General features: G+C 48.0%; 1 protein-coding gene across 3 annotated transcripts in view; it reads right to left on the reverse strand.

Annotated features, from left to right (window-relative positions):
* The window catches only part of LOC119450598 (DNA damage-regulated autophagy modulator protein 1), a 391,336-nt gene that overhangs the window by 95,622 nt on the left and 275,114 nt on the right, over positions 1 to 20,600 (reverse strand). Inside the window, exon 1 of one of the 3 annotated variants that reach the window (XM_049666008.1) lies at positions 12,749 to 12,916. The exons of 1 other annotated variant lie outside the window; for it this stretch is intronic. The gene's annotated coding sequence lies outside the window, so the exon portion shown is untranslated. Of the gene's footprint in view, positions 1 to 10,919; positions 11,023 to 12,748; positions 12,917 to 20,600 lie in introns of those variants that run through there. One more of the 3 variants, XM_049666012.1, reaches the window with a different exon arrangement.

The following is a 20,600-nucleotide window of genomic DNA, read 5'->3' on the forward strand; positions in this document are numbered from 1 at the left end:
GTGGTGAAAGTCATTATATTTAAAATATGTCGCGTACATCTTGAAACACTTCTAGATTCGAATTGTGCTGCAAGTGTGAATGACATGTGCAATATGTTTTAGTAAAACGAGTGGGAAAATACACCTTTGTGTATTTTGCTCGGTGTGAGTATGTCGTATGTAGTGGGCTGACTTATGTCGTTGTTTCTCAAAGTGTGCGGCACCAGCCATAATTCATCGACAATCTAAGGCCCATCTCCCAGAGGTCGTGTGTCGGGAAAATGGCCGAGTGCGTCATGCTTAACCGCCTCACTGACCACCTCGAGTCTAACGAATGCTATACTCACAACATGATTGGCTTTCGGTCGGGGCTCTCGACTCAGGACGCCATGAGGCTGATCAAGTACCAGATCATTAACTCTACCTCCGCCGACACTAAGGCAATTCTCGGCGCTTGTATTTAGAAAAGGCTTTTGACAACATACCACACGCCTTTATTCTCAAGAGCCTGACAGAGGTTCACGTCGGCAAGCGGGCGTACAATTTCGTGCGCTCCTTCCTTTCCTCGAGGCCCACTAGAGTCAAGATTGACGAATTTTTAGACCCACGAAATTCCGTTTGGGCCAAAGGGAACACCTCAGGGGGCGGTGATCTCCCCGACGCTGTTCAAAATCTCCATGGTCAACCTGTCGAGGGCCTTGAACACGATCGCGAACATTAACCGACACGATCTACGCGGACGACATCACCATCTGGTGCCCCAGCAGATGTGAGGGTCAGGTCGAGTGTGCTTTGCAAGAGGCCATCGATGTGATGGAGCGGTATCTCATCCGCATCGGGATAAGGTGCTCGCCCGCTAAATCCGAGCTCTTACTCTACAAGAAGAGGCCCAGAGGCAGTTCTCACCGGTCCTGGAAGCCAGCAACGGAGAGCCACACTGAGTTATTCACTGGTAACGGCTCCCCAGTTCCCCGGGTGGACACTACCAGGGTCCTAGGAATGTTTATCGAGTCTAACGGGGCCAACGGAGCCGCCGTCGAATGCATTTGTTCCAAGACCGAAAGCGCCCTCGGACTGATCCGAAGAATCGCCAACAGGTACCGCGGAATCAGGGAGGACAATCTGATCCGGATTATCCACGCATTCGTGCTATGCCACCTCGATTATTCGGCGGCTATGCACAACTGGCTCGTGTCGGAGCGCAGAAGATCAATGCCCTAATCAGAAGAGTCTTCAAGCTTGCCCTCGGCCTTTCCGTCCGAACGCACACAGAAGACCCCCTCAAGTTGGGAATCCACAACACGTTCGAAGAAATTGTTGAAGCCCAAGAGTTTTTTCAGTTTGTCAGATTCTCCGGCACCCCAGCGGGCCGAGCCATACTTGGCATGCTGGGACCTAACCCACGGTCGCCGGCCCCGACGCTGTGAAGCTGCCCAACCGACGTAAGATCCAATATTTCCATAAACCGGATGCCACGCAATATGCATCCGACCTACAACAAAGGACGAAGACGAGCCAGAGGTAAAGCTCTGCTCGACAGTGCCCGCTTGGACGAGGATCGAATGCTTCGTAGACGCTGCCTTCCTCAGTGGTCATCGATTGTGATTCCAAAATCATCAGCTGTGCTACCATCCGCACTTCTAGTTCCAGCGTTGCACAACATGTTGCCATTGCTCTTGCATTGATCCGATGGTGTACATGACACGATTTATTCATACTCCAAGGCCACTATCAGGGCATTTCAGATGGGAATGGTGACTCCCCAGGCCCGACGTATCATTCCAATTCTGAAGACCTCAAACATCACTCATTGGCCTGGTTCCCTGTGCACCTTGGAACCATTGAGGCTCAACCCCAAAGAGGAGGCGCACTCGGCTGCACGAGGTTTCACTGACCGTGCGCCGGGTAACGTGTCCTCTCCTGGGCGACCCGAGCCTCTCTGCTCGTACGAGATCTGCAAGCATACTTATCTATCAAGAAGACTCCTGCCTCTGCCGAACTCTTCGTTATGCAGGGCCCAGGCAGTCACACTCAGACTTCTACAAACCAGCACTTACCCGAGCCCGTGCGGCACTGCACACAATGTACCCCGAACGGTTCCGAAACCCGGACTGCACCTGTGTGGTGGTTATGCGGACTTCGAGCATGTCCTGTGTGGCTGCGCCTCTGCCCTTTCACCCAAGAGGAAATGATGAAGCTTATTAAAGCCCAGGATCAGACCTCTCAAATCCTGGCGGTCCAGAGGGCCCGCGAGAGGGCCGTCAGGTTTGACCTGATGGTCCCCGAGTGGGCCTAGCCAGGTGACGTTGAGTTTACTCGCATCTATTGTGGACCGAATAAAGTTGTTTCGCTCGCTAGCACTCGCTCGCACTCACTCTCTCGCACTCACTCACTCACTCTCGCACTCACTCACTCACTCACTCACTCACCAGCCATAATTTTCAAGTGGCTGGATAGGTGCTGTTCAAGCCTGCTTGACGTGAAATAATTGATTTCTCATAACTGATGCTCCTGTATAGAGTTGACGCATGGAGTCTACATCCTGTAAACTTGACAAAACTCACTAAAGAATTGAAACTCTTAATTTATTCTGCAGCTGTACGCTTTTTATGATTCTGAATATGTAAGAAATGGGGAGAAAGTAAATTTCCAATCAACAGAATTAATTGGCACCTGAAGACGTTAATCGACGAATGACCATCAACAGATATCATCATACTCGTCATAACCAGAAATCGAAGAGACAGAAATGTAAAACAATAGCACACGGTGGAATACAGTGCTCGTTCCTGTTGTACATAAACGGGTTACTTGCTCTGAAGCTCATCGATCTCTTATTTGCGACATTTAATGTGAAACTTCGATTACCATGCAGTATGCGCGCGCGGTCTCAGGATTTTAAAAGTGACCACATACAACATACAGCGCTTATTCATTATAGCATTATTACTTATAACTAATAATGCTAATCAAGAAATCTTTATCGCCTGGGTGCATTTTTTCACATACACTGTACAATATATCTCATGTGCAAAATACACCAAGGTTGTTGCTACAGAAGTTAATTGATATCCTTCTGGTTACGTTGGCTTGTCAGTGTTCCTAATTTGTTATATTTAGTTGCATCGATTGTAGGGCACCGTGACGGCAAGTATTTCTCTGCCATCCAGGAACTTATTTTCGATTCAGTATGACTGAATTGCTAAATTCTGACTTAAATGCTTATCTCTGTTCTTCCTGGCAAATTCAGTTCGATTCATTTTGTTGTTGTTTCTGTTATTTTACTTATTCCTTCACTTTCATTAATTTATACACAAAAATCTTTGTTACGTTGATTCTAACCTACATAATTTCAACTTGCGTCACAAATCTTTTACATTTCTCATTGATTTCTTTATCTCGACCTATCAGATTCTTGGGCGTATGCGTCCAAGTGCGTAGGTCATGGCATGGGGTCATACTGCCGCACCGTCTACATCCGCCTCGGTTTAAGATCAGAGGCATCTAGGTCGCATGTTTCTAGATTTTATAGTAGATTTTATTTCCTAATACGATGACGTTGGCATAATGACGAATCAACGACGATAATGGCAACTCCGAAGACGAAAGGACCACTCCAATATAATAGCGATCAATACCCATAAATCAGTCGCGACTTCTGGTTTAGTTTGACTGTTTCGTCATCGCTTGTCACTCCGATGTATCTTCCTAGCCGCACTACTAATCGCCGCTTTTCTGCAATGTCTCCTGTGTATAGATTCTTTACGGCTTCATTTCATACATTTCTCTAGAAACTCGAGAAGGGTGAAAATTTTGCCCTCGTGGTACGACATACTGCAAGCAGGCCCGTAGGCAGGGGGGGGGGGGGGGTGATTTTGATCGTTCTGTGCCCATGTCCTACAGCGCTGAGTAACGCTGTTTTATTTTTGTTAATGAAATCTATTGAGACGAATCGTCCGTACAAAGATATACTACTAGGAAGCTTCATCGCAAAACTAATAATATAAAACTACTAATAAAATAGTATTTGCAACGTCACATAATTTACATACTGCGATTATTAGTGAAAATATTTACTGAGAGATACATACTTTCCTCCGATAGTCAAGGCCCCCGGCCCACCCTCTCCTCCCCCCCCCCCTCTCCTCACCCCCAGGAAAAAACTCCTGGCTATGGGCCTGACTGCAAGTGAAGAGCAAAACACAGGAACACATTCGCTCATTGATGCTCCTTTCATCGCGTTAGTTCGCGGCTTGTCTTTCTTTGGGTGGCTTTCATTGCATTGCAGAGCTGCATTGCGCTTTGGCGGCAAGCTTAGGCTTCATTTGGACCGACTTCGAGGTAAATCTTTACAATAACGAAGCTTTATTTGCCTACACTTCATGGTTTGGCGCGGCTGCTTACCGCGGCGGCCTCGGTCAGCCTATCGGCGGCTATATATATATATATATATATATATATATATGAAAGCGCTGTCTTGCACAATTGTCCGCTACCGGGCATAGTGCAAGCCAGCACAGGATATAGCGTGAACAGAGGTGGCCCGGAGCGGCAAGTTATGTACGTGAGCGCGGACGCGAGCTCCAACACAAACACACAGCTATCGTCATGCCGTCGTAGTCATTCGAACGCCTTCCTTTCTTTTACAGCTAAGTTTTATATGTCTATGCGAAATGGTATATGGCTAGGCGAAATCGCCTGTGTACAGAAAATTATCATCAGCAGCATTGGATCGAGCGTCATCGTCTTCTTCCGCAGCTGGCTCTTTGGCTCGTGCTCGGCGCGTGCTCGTGCCACTGCCCCCGCGTTCGTCGTCGTCGTCGTCTGCTTCCACAGCTGACTGCACTGCCGCTTATCATTCCAGCGTAGAATTTCACTTCGCTTCTGTCGTCGTAATGGGGAGGCCGCCTTTACGGGGGTATGAGCCATTCATTGTCTTACGTAACGAACAGATTTAATTTTGAAGCAATTTATTTCGAAGAATCGCAAGCGGCAATGGCGGGCGAGTGCTGCTAACCACGCAGCCGCGCAAACTCGCGACATCAAACACAAGCGACAACGGCGGACTGCGGGCATATCGTCAGGGACGTCGTTCTCTCCGTCGCAGCCAAACGTGTGTCTGACCTCATAATTGAAAAATACTTTAATGAACCCTCGGGATTAACCCATTCATAAACACCGGGGCCGCACGTTTCAGCTTCGCTGGTTAACCATCTTCACGGTGTGGAAGGGCCGACGAATTTTTCACAGCGGAGCTGCTCTTAGTCGAGCGTGCGCAGCCGTCACGCAGGAGCAGAGCCGGAAAGGTCACGTGACCCGCTCGCCGGGAGGAGAGGAGCCGACCAATCGGAGCACGTGCCGGGGAAGAGGAGGAGAGGCGCCGGGGTATAATAGCAGGTGTTTGCGCCGCGTGCTCTACGCACGATGGACGCGCCGCTCGGCGCGAGCGGCAGCGACGACGTCGAGCCAACAATCCCGAGCTTCGAGAGAGGGATGCCGAGCATAGCCGGCAGCGGTGACGTCGAACCGATCCCGAGGCTCAAGAGCGGGAGGCCGAAGCCAAGCGTCAGCGCAGACATCATCTCATGCATCATCATCGAAACAGCGGAGATGTGGTCGTTCCTTCGGTCTAATACGAAGACTACCACAGCGAAGAAAAGAAACATGCACGACAATCGCAGAAACAGAACGACCACAGCTCCGCTGTTTCGACAGATTTCACTTCGTGGAACAGGCTCCATTTTTTTTTACAATTCCCTCGTTATCGCTCAGCCGTCTTCATTCTGTCATCATCACTGCGCTGTCATTTCGTCGTCATCATGCAACCGTCGTCACGCCGTCATTTCAGCGTCATCACGCCACCGTCACGCTGCTGTCACGCCGTCGGTATTCCCACGTGATCAAGCAGTCGTCGCCATGCCATTGTTGTCATTTCGTAATCGTCATGCATTCATCGCCATACCGCTTCTCAAACATTCGAGCGTTTCATCGATGAAGCCGCGAAGGGTTTGCCGTCTTGCTTCACCTACAGTAAGGCTGTGCTTGATGCTTGTCATGATGCCCAGACGCACAAAACCATTTCAACCTTTGAATGCTTTAGCATTATTAGGGTACTTTACGCACTTTCTGGCTGCTATGAATTTATGTTTGTATCTTTGTGTGTATGTTTGTATCGAAAAAAATTAATTAAATTATGGGATTTTGCGTGCCAGAATCACGATCTGATTATGAGGCAAGCCGTATAGTGGGGGACTCCGGAATAATTTCGACCACCTGGGGTTCTTTAACATGCACCTAAATCTAAGTACGCGGATGTTTTTGACGCCTTTCACGCCAACGCTTTAGCGAGCTGCGCTATGAATGCACTGAGTATGTGCCGCTCTTCAAAGAACCTCTCGCCAGCTTGGGTGACTGAATATGCGTTATTGAGTGTGCGGCTAGCGGGCGGGGGGGGGGGGGGGCTATTTTTAGTGTTCCCAGGCACCGGCGCGCGCCATCCATTTCGGAGGTCATGCGCGGGCTTCGCGTTGGCCGGCGCTACATGGCGCTGAGTGTTTTTAGGGAAACGCGATAGAGTCCTGCAGCAGTACGCCTCTCATAACATAGCTGGTTTCAACGGTGGCAATACGGTATGTCGCATCATTATTCAATGCTAATGCATAACCGTCGACAGTCATCGTGAGATGGGTTCTGCCGTAATCTTTGTGATTTGTTAAGAGGCGTAGAACCGGCTCTATTGACTCCAGTGATGTGTGTGTTGTTTTCACACACCACTTTCTATACAAAAGTTTGCAAGCTGAATTTTCGTGTTATGCTTGAAGGAAACCGGGTAACGCATCGCAACTTCACACACCCGTAGCGCGAACTCTATGTCAAAATTAGCGTTCTGCGGTATCATATGCTTCCGTCAGATGCTACTCTTTGACAGCGTCCTTGTACAGGTATCCCAAGGAAGGCTTGAGGCTGCAGAAGCAGCCAAGAGCTCGTAATTTCACTCTCTCTGCCTGTCTACCCGTCATTTCACCCCATCGACGCGATGCTGCCGTATTCGTCCTGTGGTCGTAGTTTTGTCTTCGACGATACGTAGCGCTTAGGCGGATATATTCGTGGATCTATATATAGACCGTTTTTTCATGGGCGCCGCCACTGCGTAGGCACAGGCGCCATCTATGGGCAGTTGGCATGCTGGCTTGGGCGAACGCCCATGTTGTATGCTGTGGTATACGTTCAGCGGCAGTTTCTGGTGGATTGTTTCGCACTCGCGAGGTCTATTTAGCATGAAATGGCGTCTTCTACGTGGGGAATGGCCCTGTGAGGGGTAGCGAAGGAATTTATGCCTGAAGTAATTAAGCGGCTGGAGTAACTGCTGTGTTAGGGCGGACGGAGCACCCAGCGCGAGGTGTGCGCGTTTGTTTGAGCAGCCTCAGATATCAGTTAGGTATTTCTGAAAATTCATTTCACGAATATTACCTTACATTCTCAGCACTGTCATTCTAAGCTCTACTTTAGCTGCAACGAGTAGTTGCGAACCATTTGAGGATCCTAACAGCGAGGGTACCGTTCTGCTGGAGAATAAGTCGTGCTGTTTACTTTGACAAGCGTTCAAGTTATGTGTAGATACATTGGGCGACTGCATTTTTTGATAGGCAAGGTGTCCGCCCAGATTGGAGTGTCCATATAATTGCTATCGCAATAAAAGTTTGGCTAATAATAACCGCATACCACACAGTGTGAAGCACACTTTTTGAGTGGTCGAACGACCAGCTGCAGACTGTGCGAGCGCCCGAGGCAGTACTAAATGCTGTGTTGTAGATCTGTTTGTTCTATATAGCGTTTGGTCAAAGTGTTCCAAGCATGCAACACGACCATGCGGAGTCTTATTGCGTCGTTATCCCGTGTTCTGATTTATTTTGCCGCAACAGGAGGACCATATGAACTTTTTTTTTTCAGTCTCCTAAGTTCAGTCATTTACGACGCATTCACCCACGTTACGGAAATTGGGTCCTTACAGATAGCTGTTGGATTCTCTTTATGCGATCCCCTTTGTATATTGTGCCTTACAGGGCAAAAAGGTAACGCCGATCTAAGCACGAAGCAATTATCTGTATCATGTTGGTTTGCCAGCCGCAGTGCTCGCTGTATTGAGCCAACGGCATTGGTTGAGCAAAGCCTTCGGCCTCTTGCAGGAGGCTAACGTAGACATAGTGATTTGAAGTTTACTAGACTTAAAATGCGTTAAAACGAAGCCGGTGGCTGATGCAAATGTTTTACAACAACTCTTCGTCGAGTGAACACCGATACATCCAACATAGTTCACAACACATACACACACCGCGGCTGATGGTGCGCGTTGCATTTTTGCACATCCAAGAGAAATTTCCAGATACTGTAGCTACTGCTGCACCTAAAGGCTACACAGTGGTTGTTCGACGACCTCGTAAGGACTGACATCCCGTAAATTGCACTCGGAACTATGCTAAAACACCTCCGAATCTTTCCGCAGCGCGCGACCGGCAACACATTCAAGCCGCGCCGCGCCGGCTCGCACAAGCCAGAGAGGAGGAAATGCTCGTCGCGCGCCCTTTCCTCCTCGCCCGATGAAAAGGTCTATAGGCAACTTAGGCCACTTGCGTTTGTACAAGAATAGACAACTTACGGCTGGCTGCTGTCTGGTATAGAAGACAAGTTGGGTCTCTGGGCATGGTGCCACTGGGTGTGTGCCAGAACAGCCAACTCCTGCACTTTGATCTTAGTCGTACTGCCGGGACAAGTGCGGCACTAGCAATGCCCCGGTATGAATGTGCCACTGTGATACAGCGGGTATGAAGCCTAAATATATATTAAGATATGTCGTACTTCTCTATGCATGCACATCTCATCAATACATTTCCCTCGACAAGCGTCACCGTCATTTTGACGCACACAGCCAACATAGTTACAGGCGGCGAGGCTGGGCTCGTGGCGTTCGCTACTGCCGATACCTCGATAACACAAATAAGCTTCGTGCCGTTTATATTATAACTTTGCTTTGGATCTGCATATTTTCTTTTTCTTTAGCACTTTGTAACCATGAGCTGTGTGTGCGACGATTCGACGTTCACTATTTCTTTATTGTTCATTTTATGTTAATTTGCTGTCGTTCTGATAGGCTTACTTCATCACTTTATTTTTTTTTCAATAATTTCAATCACTCATAGTTTCTTCGTCCATTTTGAATATAACTGGAGTAGCAGAAAGCAAATGTTTCCAACTTCTAGCTACGCTTAAACTTCCAGTTAACCTTACCCACCATAATTCAAAACTACGAATATTTGTTGTTCTTGGCTGACGAGACGAAGTGCAGCACGAAGAGCTGCATGTTCCTCCAACAGAAAAAGAAAAAGAAAAGAAAAAGTATCGTAACTGTGAGTGATTGTATGCGGTGACAGTGACCGACTGTGATTGCGTATCTGTGCTTCCTTTCTTTCTCCATTTTTACTTTCCCTATTCCTTTATCACCCTCTCCCCAGCGTAGGGTAGAAAACCTGACCTTCCCCTCTGGTTAACCTCCCTGCCTTTCCCTTTTTTTCTGTCTCTTTCTTTTTACGAATTCTTGTGCGTGAGCTGAGCAAGAACATTGTTTCTGTGAACAGTATGCAAGATGCATCGTTATTAAGCTGTCTTTAACGTAAGACAAGCAAGAAGTTTGCAATGCATGAGTGATACCACCATTTCTTTTTACGCAATACCGTGACTTGATATTCCATAACGTCATTCTTGAGCACTTACAACGCGACCGACGTCACAGTCTGTATATTAGAGCAACATGAGCCATATCGCATGCCTCACTCAAGCTTTCCTTAATGACGGCGTCCTCTGTCCCGTATAGAACAGTAAACAGGCCGCTTGCTCAGGTCAGCACGGGGCGGTGGATTGAAGCCAACATGTGCCGGGACCCGGAAGGTTCCTTGTAGATGACGCACGTGGTAGGAGAAATGTCGTCAGGTGGCTGATAAATACAAAACTGAGCAGCACGTGGCGTGCACATTAAGACAGGCTAGGTTGAAGAAGGGCGTGGTTCTCGGTGGTCATGGTCGACAAATTGAGCTTTCACTTTATCAAGCCTACGAAATACCGCCTTTTGAGAGTGTGAAGTACAGTCAAAAGCTAAACGAAAAAGTGAAACAGTACCTATCAGCTTTCGATTCGTAATGGAGTACTGTAGTAAGTTCAAGTGATCAGTGGTTTATCATCATAATCATCATCATCAACACTCTATATTCTCCGTTAAGGGCGTCTCACGGGGTATTTCAGTGGTATTGCAGAAGTAGGGGGGGGGGGGGGGCAAAAACAAAGTTTTGGTCATGTCAACGAAGGAACGTATTGTGATACAGAGAATAAATTCAGTTTAAACGCCGGATGTTACATCAAGTACGCAAAAAGATAAGATTTTTTAAAGAATTGGCATGGTGTGTAAGGACGTCTGGCAGCATTGTGACGACGGTTAGGACATAAGTGCTGTAATGGTAGTGAATTTTCTGAATCACCCTCACGAACTATCTCGTCTGGCAGAGCATTCAAATCCTCTATGACAACGAGAAAGAAAGACTCGTTAAAGGCAGCGACAGTGGCGTGTTAACGTTGAAAGTTGAGGCTGTTAGAAATGCAGCGGGATAAACGGTTTGCTGGGATAAACATTGTACACTATGGCGTTATCGTGCCGAGCAAGATAACAAAGGTTTGATTCCCTGCTGCTGCGGCCGTATTCCGATGACAGGGGAATGAAAAAAAAAAAAACGCTGGTGTATACAAATATACTTTTGCACACTACGGAATCTGTAATAGTTGGAGTTATCCGCAGCCCCCTTCATTAAATATTTCCAGCTTTGATGTGGTCCCGCAAACTTTCTTCAGTTTCTCAAGGGTCACGTGGACATAAAAGCAAAGTTGGGCACGCTTACCTGGTAACAGTGAACTCTTCGGTCATCCGAACAAATCCTTCTTTCGTCATGGGGGTGCTGCCATACCAGAAAGCCGCGCGAACCGAGCACGCTGTCGCAGGCATCTGCGTGCCATATACGCAGGCTGCGCAGCGGAAGCGGGCCAGTGTAGGACGCTGTTGTGCCTCGCTCAGAAGCTCCCATCCCCGAAACATCTGCGATCGCTTCTCATTATTGGTGCGCCCCCAAGCGCGGCGACACTGCGTGGCTGTAAGTGTGCATCTGCGAGGGCTCGCTCAGCTGTATCGCGGTCGCAGTCGCGTCGAGCCAAACCGTAACAAGGGAGGACTTGTGCTTTCTACTGAGCCGATGAGCCGATTTGTATCGCTGTGAATCTGCCGCGCTTGAAAGACAAGAAAAATATAATTACAAGAAAGGAAGTTCGAGTGGTAAGTTCGAACTGAAACACCATTTCGAAGGTATGCAAAATTTGGTCAGTACAACATCTTGTGCGCCAGTGCCCGCCGCACAGTGTGCACAGACAATAGCTCTGCACAACCGCCAGGTGTCCCTTGAAGTGCAGGTAAAGCTATGCCCAGGAGCGTTCTTCATTCCATCGCCGTCCGAATGCGGTAGCAGAGGCCGGCATTGCGACGTGCTACCTCGAGCTCAACAGTACCACTCAGTCATCGTGGTGGGTACCGAATTCTTGCGCATGCACTATGCACTATGCCGATTAAATTATGTACTATGCCGATGGAAGAGAAGCACCGTGGGTTAGGATAATTCAGGGAATATTTTCGTTGTATTACAGGCTCCCTTTTTTCGTTTCTTTTTGTTTGGTTTTTTTGTCACGCGGACCTAATGATTCCAGCGATACCGTAAGTGGGCGTGCGTACGAAACAGAAAAGACGGTCAGACAGCGCCCCATGATCATCTATAGGTAAGGTTTGACTTCAAATCGTTAAGTTACTCAGGAATAGGTCTGGAGAATTTCAGTTTGTCACGCTTATAATGCGTGTGAAGACGATTTAAATAAGCAAAACATATTTCGCATATGGGTGGGCCTCGTGGTCCTCGCAGGTTAGCTATCTGCTTGTATACGCTTATCTGTTACCTCAATAGAAGCAATCGGGCATTCGATAAGTGTGCAGCGACACTTTCTTTATCGAGTCGTGGGTACACCTTTTCCGTCGCTACTGCATTCGGCGCGAACAATCTCGGCAAGCATACATAAAAAGAAGGTGTCGCGACTTGTATGCACACAACTCGACTTCCCAACTCGTGGCAGCATGGCATTGGTAGTCATTGCTACACTAAACGCTGACTACTTTTGTAAAAAAAAAATTTGTTTCGAGAACGCCTGATTCTTCGCTATTTTTCAATCTCATTATTTCACTGTGCACGCGTGAATTTGAATGCCATTATATGACAGACATGCAGTTATGAAAAACCGCGAAACTATATGATAGCTACGATAATGAGCGATACGCCTGTTCCCTCAAAATAGAAAGTGGGGAGGGGGCGAAGTGTGAGGGTTTTATGAGAGAATGTCGTAGCACATCAAGTCAATTAAATTCGCCTGTTTAATTTACGTACCAGAAAACCGGTGGCCTGATTATGAGGCACGTCGTACGGTGGGGGGGACTTCGTATTAACGTTGACCCACCTGTGGTACTGTAATGGGTGTCCAATGCACGGTACAAGAGCAATGCACGGTACAAGAGCGGTACAAACCACAGTACAACAGGATAGAACCCGCGACCTCACGCTGCACAGTGCAAAGCCACTAGGCTATACGATGGCGGGTGTGGCCGATACAGCATTGTCTTTAAATGTCGAAGCCTTACCTGCTCTCGTCACGGTTCCTGCAGCGGCTCCGAGCTCCCGTCCATTTCTTCGCGAGTGGTCAGCGCTGCAGACCACCACATCTTTCTAGCTTGTGGGACGACGACAAACGTTTTGCGCCCGCCATTGTATACCTGCGCTAGTATAAACTTTGAATAGCACGCAGCGAATGCACAGTTGTTGCCTGCATACTTGGACAGCTGAATGGACCGTGCAGTGGATAGATGGCCTCGAGTACGTCACTACCGGATTCTCAGACATTTTTTTGTGTTCATTTTCGTGTTGTGACTGAACAGGTCTTCTTGTAATGCACAATGTGATTGGACGTTTGTGCTTTGCTATACATATATCGCACTACGACTGCGCACATCGTATAGGAAGCTATGCCAAGGTTGAGCTGATGTTTTATTCCTCCGATATTTTTTTTCCTTTCTGCCTTAGTCCTTTTCCTTTCGCATTTTTTTCTTACTTAATCGCTTGAGTTTATTTTTGATGCGGAAATAGTATGGCCCTCAGTAGCTGAATTTCCCGGGATGTCATCATTGAATGAGCGACACGAACAACAGACAATGGAAAGTTTATCTGCCGTAAACAATGGATGATCATTGTTGCCTTATTTATTGCTATTGAGCTGTGAACAAGTAATTTTCTAGAATAAAAAAATATTTTAAAATGATTATTCACTAAGGATCGTAAAAAAATAAAATAAAAATAAAGGATTTTGGCGGTTTCATCACTAGACGCGGTACACAAAGCAGGATTTTTACGCGTGAGAGTATACGCTTCCACTTGGAAAATCCGCGACAAGGTCAATCCAAATAGGTCGCGAAACTTCGGGCGAAAAGTGGTTCACAATCAATTGTCACGGACATCAGCAAGGGTGGTTATGGGAGCAGCGCTTGAAGTGCGCCGATGGGAGAAGCGAAGAAACATTAAAAAAGAAAAAAGCGCTTTTTTTTAGACGAAACACAGTTTGATTCATTCATCGAAAATACATTTCCTAATCAATTTTATAGACGCGTGGCGAGGAAAGAAAGGACAAGTCTATTTTACTCTATTGTCACGGGGATTCACGAGAACACGGGAGAGACGGAATTGTATATTACAATATTTAGAGGTTGCTGCTATCCGCAGAATGGCTAACAGCATCTCACGCGGCATGTCCGATCTTCTTTCTCTTAGCGTAGCAAATCGGTCCTTTAACGGCATGCTCATACGCAATGCCTCGTAACACTACCATTTACAATAAATACACCTTTTTCAATGCCCGCTGGCACCGCTATCACTTGCAATGCAATGCAGCTCTTGAAGTGCGCAGAAAGACACGCTCCTAAACTTCATTTGTTACATTACGTCCCCCTCACACGTTGTGTTGTTTTGCTTGTAAACGATTGTATGAATTCTGGTGGGACGGGCGGTTTCATCGTTCCTTAACGTCTTCAGTCAAACGTTGTGAGTTACGACCACCAGATAATTGTTTAGTTTAGCTGTTCTCGTGCGGCTGCGCTGGCCGACTCGCTTGGCGCCTGACGATACGACCAGCACCCTACACCGAACGCTTTTGTCGGCCTGCAAGGAAACAATGTTTGGGCAGGCGTGTGATTTCGACATCCGTACAGCTGACCTTTTGTTGCATCGCTTTCCTCACTGAACGCTCGAAACGCCCATTGAGTCGAATTGTGGGTCACCCGAAAATACAGCTCTGACAGGCCACTAAAAGAAATTTCGCGCCTTTAGGAACAAAAATTACGTTTCTTCTGTTTTTAACAAATATGGCATCGCATTATTTTTTTTTCTCCCGTGAGAAGTGTTCGCTCCTTACACAGATGGCGCCTAAGCCCCATGAACCGCCGATGAATCGGCCTGTTTTGAACGCGTGGGCTTCTATGGACGCTTCGTTACCAGGTACATTTACCTTGTTCGCGATGCGGGTGTATGAAGCTCGGCGATAAAAGTTGGGACAGAGCCAGGAATGATATCTGCAGCGCAGCTGTCACTGCGGATGATGGATGACCTAGATAAGAATAGGCGAGCGCCGCTGCGGATGATGTCATCGGCAAAGCTGGCACGGTGTCAACTCGCACAGGTAGCGCGGCCCGGAGCGTATTGCGTCGGCGCCCGGCATAACTTGGTGTCCGGAGAGGCACATAATCAGTTAAGTATCGGCGCTTGGAAAGAGCAGTCGGTGCTTCATCGCTATGGAGTAATACGGACGGAGTGGGTCCTTCTCGTGATCTTGCAGCTGGACGGAGAGCTAGAAGGACCAAGGTGCATTGGAAAGCACCGTGTAGAACAACGTGAGTCTGCAGATCCCGAAGTCGTCGCTCTGGTCAGAAGAGGAAGAAAAAAAATGTCACAGCTTCGCCCTGAGGGAGAAGCAATGAATGCGATAGCAACACAGCAATGTCATACGAAGTAAGGTGAGCGGCTTTGGTAGCAATATTAATTGTAGTAAACATAAGCTTAGTAAGTAAGCAGGTGTGCTGCGGCGTAAGGAGACCCTCATGAAGAGAGACTCGATGACCACGACAAGGCGCGTGTGAAACGGTGGTGTTGATGAGAAGGGCTTCCCGTGGGCAGCGCGTGCGAAGGGACACACCTGTAGCGCTGCACTGCCGATCCGGGCAGCATTGCATGTGTAGCGCGCGTTGGAAAATGAGCAGGTGAGATAGGCTCGACTATTACTAACTGACTTAACAAGCATGGTTTCAGCGCGCACAAGCAAACATGAATAGATCACACTGAATGACCGCAGACAACGACTGTCAAAACGCTGGCAGCAAGCGCAGCCGCCGCAGCGGGCGAATGTTCGTGCGGTCTATCGCTTCAACGGAAACTGAGCGGCGAATGCACAGCGCATACATAGGTCAGAGCTGTGTTGAGATAAGAGACGGTGCGGGCGACCGCCACAGCTGGGTAACATACGAGCCCGGATGTTGGCAGAGTCAAAGCTGCGCCCCCCCCCCCCCCCCCCCCGCTCCCTCCCGCGCTGCCTTCCCGCTTTCGCGTGGGAGATTGAGTGGCAAGTTCCCCTTGCGTCCGGTTACAAGATACGCCTTTGGTGCCGGAGCACAGCGTCACCCCGCCTCCCTCCCTCCCATACCCCCACGGCTTTCGCGCGACGGTCGCGTTTGCTTTCCGCCGTGCGTTCGCTCTCCGTGATAGCGCGCGCCCCCCGCATGCTTTCGCTCGCGCATACGGCGCGCGGCGACGATTTTATCGACCTTGGACTTTACACGGAACCTCACGTCGACGGCGACGCCGACGGCAGAAATCCGGTTGAAGTGTAATCGGCGTTGTATTGTAATTTGAATAGACGAGACAACCTAATTCTACTACGAGAAAACTCAAACACAAACCCCTTCTTCCAGCATTTCACCAGAGCTGCGCGTGTCGTAACAATAGCAAACAATTAATGAAAATTTGTCGCAGTTTCACCCAAAAGGCGAAGCACCAATTGCGATAAAAAATTAGTAGAGAGCTGTAAGGATAGTAGTTTTATCAACTGCATAAGCTTCGACATGCAGCAGCACCAGCAACGCGCAGAACTGTTGTCGACGCCGTGGGCGTTTTGCCCGTGTTCGCAACGAACGCGTGCGGAGTTTTTATTTAAATACGTATTTGGTGCCGCAGCTAAACGTCGCCTCCCCTCCCTCCCTCCTTCCCGTCCCCCCACAGCCTTTCATGCGACGGAAAAAAAAGTTGTCGCAGTTTCACCTGAAAGGCGAAGCATCAATTGCGATAGCAAATTTGTAGAGAGCTGTACGGAGTAATGATATTAGCTTTATCAGCTGTATAAACAGCACGCAGAACTGTTGTCGACGCCGTCGGCGTTTTGCCCGCGTTCGCTCAAAATGCGTGCGGCGTTGGTGACTGTTTCTCTGATATAAATAGGCACTTGGTGCCGCAGCTAAACGTCGCCTCCCTTCCCTCCCCCACGGCCTCTCGCGCGTCGGAAGAAGGCGCGTTTGCTCTACATATATGGTGATTGTAAAGGAGGAAAGAGACGCCTACTTCTGCAGCCCTTAAGCGAGCACGGCGCACTGCGCCGTGCTCCCTATTGGGCAGCAGAAATAAGCGTCACTTTCTTCTTCAATAAAATCACTACTACTACTACGGCGCAGAACGTGCGTTTGTTCTCCGCCGTGCGTTCACTCCCCGTGAAAGCGCGCGCCCCTCGCACCCTTTCACTCGCACATACAGCGTTCGGCGCACGGCGACGATTTCATCTCCATTGACGTCATACGGAACCTCACGGCGACGGCGACGGCGACGACGACGGCGACGGCGACGCCGACGGCAGAAATCTGCTTTTGAGTGTCCATATAATTGCTATCGCAATAAAAGTTGCGTTAGGTCTCTATATATGGAAAGGAGGAAAGAGACGCTTAATTCTGCAGCCCTTCAGGGAGCAGAAGATAGCGTCAACCTTTCCCTTTCCCTCAAGAACCACTTATCATCATCATCATCACGGCGCAGAACGCGGGTTTGCTCTCCGACGTGCGATCGCTCCCCGTTAAAGCGCGCGTCCCTCGCGCCCTTTCACTCGCACATACAGCGTCCGGAGCGCCGCGACGAGTTCATCGCCGTTGACGTCATACGGAACCTCATGGCGACGGCGACGGCAGAAATCTCCTTTGGAGTGTCCATATATTTGCTATCGCAATAAAATAATAAAAAATGGTGCTAGGGCCTTCACATTTTATTATAAAACCACTTATATTGCCCCTGGAAAAACGTCTTGACATCAATGCATTTCTGTTTAAAAGTGAAGCTGACTTTAAGGGGATTGGTGTAAGCTTGGTCTTTGTTAGCAGGCTTTTCCGCGTTCAGATTTGCATTGAATGAAGCCTACTTGCCGTATGCGAACGATGCGATGCGAACGGGTCCCGATAACGCTATCGCGTTCTACTCTTGAAGGCGAAGCTTAAGCGTCCTTCAATGTTTTCTACATTACAGTTTCAACTACACTTAATTTTTTCCCGATGCTGTCCTTGGCTTCATTGTCTGTTGGCTTTATGTGGCCATCTCTTAGTGTAACTGACTGCTAGTGCCAACGGCGCCTTCTTTACACTTACACGACACCAGGCCCAAGTGAGGCCCGTGCTCCTACACTCGCTCTTTCTCTTCTTTTTTTTTAATTTTAACCAAAGACGACGACGGATGCCAAAATCGCGGAGTACGCTTAAGCTTCGCCTTTAAGAGTGGAACGCTGTAGCATTATTGGACGTCGTTGACGTCGACACCGACACCGTATTTTCTGCGACATGGGCCCTGATCAAAATTTAGAAAGGCTCGTTTTCAACATTCGCTTCAATGTTGCCTAAAAACAAGTACAGCGAAAAACAATCAGAATTGGAAGACGCTTAAACTTCGCCTTTAAGAGTGGAACATGATAGCATTCAAATATCCCTGGTTGCTTATCAGGCTTTTTTCTCGTATATTCAAATTACAGTCCGACGCTATCACGTGTGTAGGTTTTGGTTAAGTCGTACTTTACGATTTTTCTGACGGATTTTACTTTGCGAAATTAAATTTTTGTTCGCTAACGCCGTGCGCCACGCGGAGGGCCTGTGTGGTCGGGGTGTACCGGGATGATTTGGTTCGGGCATGATTATTTCCGCCAGACGCTGGTGCTTAACGCCGACGCCGGCTTTACTGCGACATGGGGCCATTAATGCCATCGCGTTCATTAGAGAGAGAGAGAGAGTAAAAGGTAAAGGAAAGACAGGGAGGTTAACCAGAGGTTATCTCCGGTTGGCTACCCTGTACCGGGGGAGGGGTAAAGGGATGCGAAAGGAGAGAGAGAGAAAAATAAGTAAAAATAAAGAATAAAAAAAAGAAGGAAAGAAAAGAACACACGCACACACAACAGAACTGTTTCTGCGGGCACTGTCACGTAGTATGCGAAGGCGTTCTCGTGTTGCTTAGTGTGAACGTTCCACACAGTGCAGAGTCACAATTTGTCACTGAGTCCGGCGTCTCTCAAGTAACGCAGCAGTGCCTTCAGGGCGGCTCGCGCCGTTGTTTGTGTAGGCCAGTTTCCAAGGATGTTCTTTTATGTTATTGGGCGTTTGCGTTGATTATAAACGTGAAATTGGGAACAGGGCCGAGATTTTATTGCACTGTCACAGCTTTTTAAGCCAATTTCGGGACAAAGGGCGGAAGAGTTGGTTGCTGCGAATTGTAGTCACCGTCATAATTTACCTGAACACGCCACACGCGCCTGTCCAGTTCATTTTTCGCCCTCAGAAGGGCGCTGGACATTCCTGGTTGTAGTGCCTTGAATGACGCTATAGCCAATGCGTCTTCCTTCTAAAGCATTCCTTGTTCGCTTCTTATATGCCGTGTTTGTTAATGTTAAATCGCCATAGATTTGTCTCCATTGACTGGGTTAGGTATGAATGCGGCCGCGCATCATACATTACCGCCGCTGAAGGCAAGACTTGAAAAAAAAAAAGAAGCGAAAAAGGCAGAAGAAACTGACAGGACAAAACTCTGCTGTTGTAAAGTTTATAATTCTGACGTTCTCTTTCCTGGCACCTTGTTCACTACGATCGTCATTGCAACCGTCATCATGCACTGAGATTGTGACAATAATAATGAGTGTGATTGAATTCTTGCCAGAATCGGATACGTTGTACGTAGACGGCTTAGGAGACACCCGAGACAGCTTCGTGCCCGAGTCATGGAACGCGTTTCGAACCGTCTGGAAGACGCTTCTGAGACGGGGCGCCCCTTCGCGGCGACAAGAAAAAGTTGTGAAGAGCCCACATCACTTCCGTATTTTAACTTTTTGCGTCCGCTAACTATGAAAAACAAGACGTGACTTACATTAAGAGCATAGGAATGTGTGTCTACGTTTTCTTGTGCGCAGACGACCTTGCCATCGAGTTTCCAAGCGTCCTGCACAGCCGCTATCTTGTTTGGACGGGAAAGTAGTCTCGTTTTTTATTTCGATGCTGTTTTCACGAAGCTGTTTACTTTCATGTCTTCGTGAGAATTGGAACCACACTTAAGGTGGTCGCTGTGCACTTAGTCGCCTACTATGCCGTCTACGGCGAGTATTGGAACACAACCATGATAGCTCTTTCGCATTTATCTGACGCCCTTGACTGTCGTCCATCGATTAGTTCTGTGCCTCGTGGGGAACACGTTTCGCACACGCGAATCAATTCGTCATGCTATCCAGAAGCGGTCTTCCCTGCATTGGTCACGGCAGCCTTCCTTTGAACTGTTGGTCGTGCCTTCACCGAGCGTGCAAATACGTCACGCGACTTATATGCCGCCATAGATACAGTACAGCATGCAGACCAGCTGCCGGACTATCATTAGGTGTAGCGATATCTGCCGCATCGTGGCTATTTCAACAAGGGGACATATAGAGAAATCCTAAGTTAAGCTAGATCAGTAGATAAGACGTGTCAAATAGCAAATAGGGGAAACGAGCTGCAGTCTCGACCGCGGTAATAGACAGAAACATAAATTTAAAGGAGGAGGAGGTAACGGAAGGCGAGTGGATTCCCGCATCGGCTTCACTTGACGTTACATATTTAATGTTAATTAATTAATTAATGTTGTTAATTAATTAATTAACGTTACATATTTAATGACGTTAATTCACGTCATAAAGAAGGCACCAAACAATGACACGAAGGATAGCATAGGGGAAATTATTTGTAGTTCTTCATAAATTGAAAATTAAAGTGGACGAAAAAAACAGCTGGGCGCCAATTGGATACGAACCCACTTCTTCGCATTGCGCGTGCGATGCTCTTACCGACTGAGCTACCGCGGCGCTGTTTTTCCGACCACTTCCTGGAATATTTGTATGTCTCTACTAAAGCTAACCCT

The sequence above is a fragment of the Dermacentor silvarum genome, chromosome 4 (genome assembly GCF_013339745.2).
Source record: "Dermacentor silvarum isolate Dsil-2018 chromosome 4, BIME_Dsil_1.4, whole genome shotgun sequence".
Taxonomy (NCBI): Eukaryota; Metazoa; Arthropoda; class Arachnida; order Ixodida; family Ixodidae; genus Dermacentor; species Dermacentor silvarum.